Below are 9,144 nucleotides of genomic sequence, written 5' to 3'. Positions count from 1 at the left end.
GGTCCAGGTGGGCCAGGCCAGGCCTGCACCCCGACGCCGAGTCCAAAGCCCCCCATACACTGAGCAAATGAGGCCCAGGGCTCCCCTCAGAGCCTCCTCACTGAGTTTCGAAGCAACAAGGAAGGTTTTTGTTGTGCCACTTGAAATTAAAATCTCTCCAATTTGTGGAATTGTCAGCTGCTGGAGGAAATAAAACTGTTCATCCGCTTAATCATTTCAATATGACATTTCAAGGTGGGCAGTGACATGGCAGGGAGCGAAAGTTGCCCCACTCTCAGCAGACACAGATCATGGAAACGCTTATGCCCATAAGGTTCCGTTTGAGGGTTTAACGGAACTGGCCTGCCCTGCCTTGATAAATAGCTCAAGTGGAGAAGCAGGCCCAGTGGGGGCGAGGCTTCAGGCAGGGAGGGAGGGAGAGAGAGGAGGGAGGGGAAGGAGGGGGAAGGGGAGGGAGAGGGGGAGGGGGGAGGGAGGGGGGTGTAGTCTCTGCAGGGATGCGGCGGGTCTGTCAGCTCCAGCTGCCGTAGCAAATATCACATACTGGGGGCTTAAGAACCAGACGTTTGCTACTTATGGTTCTGGAGGCTGAACATCCAAGATCAAGGCACCAGCAGATGTGCTCTCTGGCGAGGACCGGCTTCCTCTCTTGCAGACAGCCATCATCTCACTGTCTTCACAAGGTGGAGAGAGATCAACTCTCCCGTCTTTTAGAAGGGCACTAATCCCATCATGATGGCTCCACCCTCAAGACTCCCGAGGCCCCACCTCCTAATACCATCACATTGGGAGATAGGGCTTTTTTTAAAAAAAATTCTTTTTCTTTTTTAATTAGTTAATTCGTTTTTCGGCCATGCCACGAGGCTTGCGGGATCTTAGTTCCCCCACCAGGGATTGAACCCATGCCCTTGTCAGTGAGAGTGTAGAGTCCTAACCACTGAACCAACAGGGAATTCCCAGGAAATCGGGCTTTAACGAATGAATCTGGGGACACAGACATGCATCTGCAGCAGGTGGTCACCAGGACAACACTTGCAGGAACGTCATCCCATGACCCCCAATGGCAGGAACCTGCTGATTCACCCAACTCACCGCTGGTGCTGGCTGTGCCTCCAGGCTGCCCAGGGCTGCGGTTGTGGGTCCCGCTTGCAGGGAGGGGAAAGCAGGTGGTAGATGCCGGCATGTCCTGTCCTCAAGCCGAGGGGGAGCCCGGTCCCTGGGGGCAGGTCCCAACACCCATTCCTGTTCCTTCGTTTGTTCCCAGCTGTGTGATGCAGGACGCCCAGCAAAATACGAATTGCAGATAAACCGTGTGGACTCTGGTGTAGAGACAGCCCATGCCTCATATATTCGTAAAAAATTACTTGTTTATCTGAACTTCACGTTTAACTGGTCCGGTACTCTATCCTGCAGCCCTCGACCCAGGCCGGCCTCAGCTTCTCTGAGCTTCAGTTTCCTCCTCCCCAGACAGTGTCCACCTGCGGAGACGGATGATTCCAGAAGACACCGGGGCAGAGCCCAGGGCAGCCCTGCCCAGCCTGGTGGTGAGTGTCTTGGCTGTCCTCCCTGTGTCCCAGATGCACGGGAGACCACCAGATAGCCAAGCCAGGTGACCACACGGGGACAGGGACAGGCCAGTGGTGGAAGATGTCCCTTAGCTAACGTATCGGGGCTGGGGGACCAGATCACTGCCTGGGGAAGGGAGGGGGCAGGGGGCCCTGGATATGAGCAACACCACAAAGATACGGGCTCGAGAGAAGTCTCCATAATCAAAGAAGTATCCAAAGTCAGAGCCTGGAGAAGAGAGTGCTGGCCGTGCCCAGGATGGGGATGGAGGCGGGGGCCAAGTATGGGAGGACTTTTCTTTGGTGTGCAGGAAACGAGGCCCTGGGGGTGCTGGGAGGGGCTGTGAAGGCAGCTGGGGTGGGAGGCCTGGGCAGGCTGGGTGGTGCCCTGGGGGTGGGGTGGGGTGGGAAGTGTTGGGCTGAACTGTGTCTGGAGAGCGTCCTGGGTCAGGGAGAAGAAGAAGCAGAGGAGGGATCAGGCCACAGCCTCCAGAGTTGCCAACCGTGATGTGGGACCCAAACACGGGAAGGGAAACTCCAAGGGTCCCAGCAGGTAATGGAAAGGCTGCCTTGTGAGACATACAGGCAGAATTCCAAGGTGGCCCCATGATCGAGGTTCACTCTGGGGCCCAGCCAGAACGGTGACTTGCTTCTCTCCCATGGGCTTTTGTAGATGCCATTAAGGTCCCCAATCAGCTGATCCTGAGCTCATCAAAGGGGAGGTTGTCCTGGGTGGGCCTGATCCAATCAGGGGAAGGGGCTTACAAGAGGGACCAGGGCCCTTCCTGGGTTAGGGACTCTTGTCTCCTGCTGGATTTGAGGAAGGAAGCCACCATGAGTTCTACAGCTGCAAGAAACTCAATCCTGCCAACAACCCTGAGAGCTCGGATGAGACCCCAGCCCCCGGCAATACTGTGATGGCAGCCTCGTGAGATCACGCCCAGGACCCAGCCTCTGACTCACAGCAAATGTGAGATAACTTACAGATGTTGTTTAAGCCGCTGAACTTGTGCTGATCGTCACGCACAGTAGAGGCTGTGCATCTCCCTGCGCGAGCTCAAGGAACGGCCAGGTGGCCACCTGACAGGTGTGTTGGGTTGGGACTTCCCATCTGGGTGAAAGGGCGCACCAGACTGCTCACCCTTGGAATCTGGAACCCACTATTCCATGCATCTGGACAGACTAGAAGGTGGGCATAATTCATTCATTCATTTCAACACGTTTTGTGCAAAGCATGTATGAGAGAAAAACCCAGCGGTGCGGCCCTCAAGCGGCTTAGACGCAGGTACGGAAGGTCCGATGTCAGCATGTGGACACGCGGCAACTGGGCTAGGTGATCAAGGACTTGTGGTGCAGGGAGGGAATTGGGGAGGGGTTGACCATGCTGGGGGCCTGGGGGTCGTGCTTCCCAGAGGAAGGAGCGGCTTGGTGAGATAGATCACGGAGCCGATGAAGGTGAACCTTCCCTTGGATCCACCGAGGGTGCAGGCTGGCTTGGAGCCAGTCCCCCAGGTCTCCCCTCACCTGGGCCAGGTACTCCTTGGGGTGTGGCCTCCCAGGGCTTTAACTCAGGTCTCCTCCCACTTCTGCTTCTACCTGGGAGTTGGAAGCCCTCCAACAACCAAGTTCTCATGCGGAGGAGAAGCAGGGGAAGGATGGGAAAGTGGAAGGCAGTGAAGAAAGAAGGCAGATGAGCATTTTCTCTCTAATTTAAAGGGACCCCTAGGCACAGGCTTTGGCCATCGGCCCATCTCTATAACCTGGAGGACCCAGCTGGTGCAGCCATAGCCTCTAACATCACCCAGATCTGCTTCTTCCTCTGTCCCAGTTAAGATCCAAGTTTCCACAGGGGATCCAGAAAGGTCCTCCTGCCATCTGAGCCTTCTTTCCAAACAAGGCACCGCTCTTTCTTGCTCTCTGAACAGCAGGAAATTTGCATTTTTAGTGCTCAGTGCTGCATATATTGATTGAAATTATACTGATTTGCATTTTCAAGGTGGTCAGCCGGTGGAGCTGTTTTTCTAGTGCACACTTCTTAGAGAGAAAACGGAGCCAGAAGCCATAATCATGAGCGGCAGAGGACCTGGAATGAGAGAGCAGCTACTGGAGCCCTCCTTGGGGTAGGGGGTGCTGGGGCTCCTAGGACCATCAGCCCTGGGCCGGGACCCAGTGCTTGGGGCCTGGGGTAGAAGCTGGACATCCCTCCAGGAGGGGTGTGATGTTCAATGTTTAGCAGGGGGACCCAGAGTTAGGCAGACTGCCAAGCTCAGAGGACCCCAATAGTCACCCAAGACGACTTTCACTTCTGACACCAACACCTGTGGAGGGGAATCCCCAAACCACCCTTAGGTTTGATCCTTTGCTAGAAAGACTCACGGAACCCACTGAAACTGTTCACTCGGTTACGGTTTATTACGGGCAGGGATACGGGTCAGAACCAACCGAGGGAAGAGCCTGGTGGGCTCCAGATACAAAGCTTTCATTGTTGTCTCCCTGTGGGGTAAGGACGCACCCTCCCCCAGCATCAGGGTGGATGACACACACACAGCATCGCCAGCCAAGCAAGCTCCCCTGAGCTCTCGCAGGGCTCCATTAGATAGGCATAATGGATCGATGATTGATTGATTGGTGATCAACTGATGATGGCTCGCAAGGTCCATCTCAGTCGCCAGGTTGACTGAGACGGCACGGCCCAAAGCACCCATCACCAAGTCATACGGGTGGTCTTCCCGGCGTGGCCAGCCCCGCCCTCACCAAAGGCCCTCCTGATCCTCCTGACAGGATGATCAGGTCACCCTTCAGAAGCCTAAGGCAGAGACCAGACCACTCTTTAGGCAAAAGGTCGAATTTTTACTACACAGGGGACTTCGCTGGACACCCGCCAAGGCCAGGCCACACCCCTACAGCTCTCGCTAAAGGACCCAAGGCAAGGAGGGGCTCAGGACCATCAGAGAAAGAGCTTGTGAAGTCCAGTGGCCCGGCTGTGGACAGAGGCTCTGGGGCTGTCTGGTGCCAAACAAGATGGACGAACGCACCTGAACCAGGGCAGGGGGTGGAGACCGGCATCCCAGCCACGCCCCGCAGCTGTGCCCCCATCCGCCCATCCCCCGCTCCTGCTCCCTCCACTGGCTGGAGACTCTGCCCTCTGACATCAGCAGCGCTGGGCTGGTCCCTCTTCACCAGCTCAGTCTCCCGTCTGGGGGAACCTCTACGGTGAGGTCTGCCTGGCTGTCTTCCGAGGAAGGCACGAGCCCACCCCTCCTCCTCCAGTCGCTCTTGGTTTATTTCATTCATAGACTTTTATTGGGGGGGGGGATACTAGTTTACTACTGATGCTCCAGCAAAAGTCCATAAACGTGGAGACGTAAAACAACACAAATTTATTCTCTTACAGTTCTAGACATCATAGGTCCCGAAATCAAGGAAGCAGGACTTCCTGACTTCTGGAGGCTCTAGGAGAGAATCCTTTCTTGCCTTTTCTAGTTTCTAGAAGCGCCGGCATTCCTTGGTTGGTGGCCCGTCCCTCCATCCTCAAGGTCAGCGGGGCAGAGTCTTCCAATCTCTGACTCTGACCCGCTGCCGCCTCCCTCCTCTGAGGACCCTGTGATGACGCTGGGTTCTCTCAGGTAATCCAGGACAATCCCTAATCTCAGGACCTTTCATCTACTCCCATCTGCAAGCAGAGGTCACATACTCGCGGATTCTGGGCATCAGGACATGGACATCATAGGGAACCATTATGCAGCCTACCATGGGGGAGGTTATCCATATATTATGTATATCTAACAGTGTCTGTTCATTGTCTGCCCCCAACCCCACACCAGACTAGACGTCTCCTGAGGGCAGGGACTTGTTCACAGCTGCACCCCCAGGTCCTACTATGTGCCCTGCACATGGTCAGGGGTCCGTCCCTATGCATGAAGTGAAGGAGAGAATCTAGTGTGAGAGGCAGTGGAGTGCTTGCTGTCTGCCTGTCACCGAGTGTCTTAGGAAGGTTCAGAGAGACAATGGGCTTGGGACCCAGGGAGGCCTGAGACCTTGCTCCATGCGCTGGGAGCTGCAGAGCTTCGGCCCGGGATAACCACCACGGGGGCTGGCGGGTCACATCCAGGAGACTGGACACGGCAACCCTGCTTCTGAGAAATGTTGGCAGGGGGTCCCAGGGAAGGGGCACTGCAGGAGGTCACCAACCCACTGTGGAGGCTGGTTCTCTCATCCTTGGTAGCATGACACAGACAGAGGGGTACCCCCTCTCCAAGGCTGTCCCCCACCCTGGGATGTTATTCAAACCAGGAGTCTGTGAGCCACAAATAACACCAAGACCAGGTCCGGGTACCTGGACCATAGGAAGGGCTCAGGTTTGGGGGTGCCTGGACCCCCCTTGCAGCCTCATATCCGGAAGAGAGAAGAGAGAGACTCAAATTAAGCAGTTTTCAGGCTGTATCAGAGGGCTTGGGGGTGCACGGCCCCTCCAGTCCCATCAGCTTCCTCTCAGGCACCAGAAGGTACAGCCTCACTGCTCACAGGTCACCAGGGAGACCCTGAGCTTGACGAGAAGCATGGACCGCAGTGAGTGGGCTCGTGTAAGTCGGAGATAAACAACTGTCTCCATCTCCTTCCCCATGGATCCACAGCCAGTCCTCCCACCAGGATCCCCATCTCTCTGCATCCTTTGTCTCCCCTCTCCTGGAAGGTGGGCCTGCTTCCTTTCTGAGCGAGTCAGACATCTTGAGCTATTTTGCTTTGCTATCCATTTGTTTTTAAAAGTCTCCAGAGCCCCAAATTACATAATCTTCCTTGGGCACGTAAAGACAATTTATGGGTTTTGCCTGTCTCTACAGAACCGATAGCAGAAAGGAGGAACCACGTGGAGACCCTATTTCCAAGCAGCTCTCATCCAGTGTCTCCTCTTGGTTAAACTAAACTCTTGTTCTCAGCCAGGTAAACCCAAAGTGCAGGCAAGAGCCCGGCATTCAGCAGAATTCCTGTGTGTCCTATGCTTCCAGAATGAATCCGTCACTTATGATATTTAACAACGATGAAAGGAGTTGTCTACTTATTGGGGGCCTCTCTGGAAATGACATCCTTTCATTTGTCCGAGGGTTTTATGATAACACAGGGGAGGGAGTATGCCAGGTGACCCCAGGGGCCATCCTGCAGGCCAGAGAGGGTTTAAGAAGCCCTGCTCCAGCCTTGGCTGGGATGACCGGCACTGCCCACCTTCACACTTACGCACCCTGCTCACCCCTCTTATTCACCCAACCACTCGGTACACAGCTTCTCAGCACCTGGCTGAGCCAGGCTTTGAGTGGTCCCTCTATGCTGTCTTTCTGTGTCTCCTGAAAGCCTGGTGGAAGGGAAAGAGCTTTCTAAGAAGTGTGGGTGTTGCTTTATCTCACAAACACCAAACTATACACTGAGGCTCGTGCGCTCCTGGCGGAGCTGGGCAGGGCTTCCCAGGGCAGTATCTGGGCATTTTCAAGCACCAGTTACTAAGATGGCCAGTTCGAGTTCTGCCCTGGAGGAAATGATGGTCCAGTGGGAGGAACAGAAGGTGATGTGGATGGAGATGAGGATGAAGGAAGAAGACAGAGGAGGAGGCTGGGGAAGGGATACCGGCCGTGGATTGTGGCAACAAAGAGGACACAGGAGGTGCTGTGGACACACAGAGGTGGGACACCTAATCCAACTGGGAGGCTGGGAAGACTTCCTGGAGGAGGTGAGACTGTACTGAGTCCTAAAGGACCAGGGCAGTTGGCCAAGGAACATGGGAGCAAGGAGCAGGAACTTTCCAAGGGGGTCCACTGGCCAACACAGAAGCCAAAGGGCCAGCGAGACGGTGCAGAGAACTTCAGGATGTACAGGGCATTGGCGGTGCTGGGGCGGGTGGGTGGCGTGGTGACGAGCACCGAGGAAGGTACCTAGAGGGGAAAGAAGGGCCAGGCCCTGAAGAGCCTCGGGTGCTGTGGGGTGCTGTGTCAAGGGTCTGTGTTGGATGGGAGGACTTGAGAGCCATTATTGGATTGTAATCCAGGAAGTGACATCACCATAGCCATCATCCACTTCTCCGTAATTTACTGGGTATTTACTATGCATGACACACTGTTCCAAGGACTGGATCTATGACGACTCATACAATACTTAGAACCCCCAAGAGGTAGAAACTATTATTTACCCTCGTTGTACGGAAGCACAGAAAAGTTAAGTAACTTGTCCAAAGACAAACAGCTGAGATTTCCGATGCAAAGCCAGGGTTTGAACCCAAGGAGTCTGGTCAGAGCCTGCATCTTAGCCGTGCTTCCCTATTGCAACACAGATCTGGTTTGCCCTTGACCTCTGACTGATGCCATGGCTCCTGGGAAGAGGGTGGGCGTCAGAGGGACAGAGTAGGCTGAAGAGAGTCTCAGAAGCTTAGACACTCAAGGAACAGCTTTCTGCAGTGTGGGGGCACCTTTTGCCCCTGACAACAATGCCTGGACCCCACTTGAAAGACAGATCCACTCTCGGGGACCTCCTCAGCCTATTAATCATGCTGAGTAGAAATCAGAGATTTTCCCATCAAGAGTCTGAAAGCCCCAGTTTCAAAGGATGTCTCTCGTTGTACAAATGAATAGCCATCTCCTTATAAAGCATTTTGCTTTGAAATTCTGGATGAAAAAGCTGGAGACCCAGTGATTGGAGTGACGGTAATAACAGTCACAAAAATCACCACCATCGTATGGTACCGGGGTTTTCATTTTGAAGTTGGTGGAGAGCTAATTAGTGTTCTCTGACTTCATGCTCCAAATCTGAGCCTTGCCCTTCCCACAGCAGGAAGAATGTCAGCCAGGGAATGTGGCGCGTGCAGAAATAGGGCTCTCATCTTGGGCTCTCTCGTCCCTGCCCCAGGCCTTCTGAAGATCCGGCAAAGATGCTTCAGTGTCACAGCAGGAACCCCTGGGACCACCAGCGACTTAAACATATTAGGATCCAGGACAAACATTTCTTAGCAGCTCAGGCCACGTGTCCAAATTGCACTGCTGGCCTCAGGAGGTGGTCATGTCTGTTCTGCCCCAAATACAGGGAAATCCCTCATTTTGGACGCGGCAGTTGCCTGCTTGAAGTTACTGATACCCAGAGTAAGGGAAGGGGAGCAGTGGACCATCATCCCTGGGCGGAAGAGCCAGGCCAATCACTTAGGATGCCCTTGCCCCTATGCTGCCCTCCTCCACCGTTTGCTGGGAGGACAGGAAGCTGCCAGCAATGAGGTCACAAGTTGCTCGCTTCACAGGACCATCCCCATCGAGCTGCAGAAAAACAAGGGAAACACCAGCAAAGAGAGAAGGACGGAGCCTTTGGAAGTGATATGTGACCTCCAGTGAGGAAACTCATTCAGGCATGCTCACCGGAGGGAGTGACCTGCAAAGAACAGGCAGGGTGGTGCTTCCCTTTATGCATTTCAACCTTAGGTGTCCCCGATGGTCACCCCTTTCCAATCCTGGACAGGGGAAGGTGGGGAGCACCCCACAGGCCCCAAAGCAAAGGATGCTTAGGGTTGTCCCACATGCTCATGAGTCAGAGGTTCTGAAATGAGGCTAGA

This window comes from Globicephala melas, chromosome 1, assembly GCF_963455315.2.
Source record: "Globicephala melas chromosome 1, mGloMel1.2, whole genome shotgun sequence".
Taxonomy (NCBI): domain Eukaryota; kingdom Metazoa; phylum Chordata; class Mammalia; order Artiodactyla; family Delphinidae; genus Globicephala; species Globicephala melas.
This window is presented reverse-complemented; position numbering follows the sequence as displayed.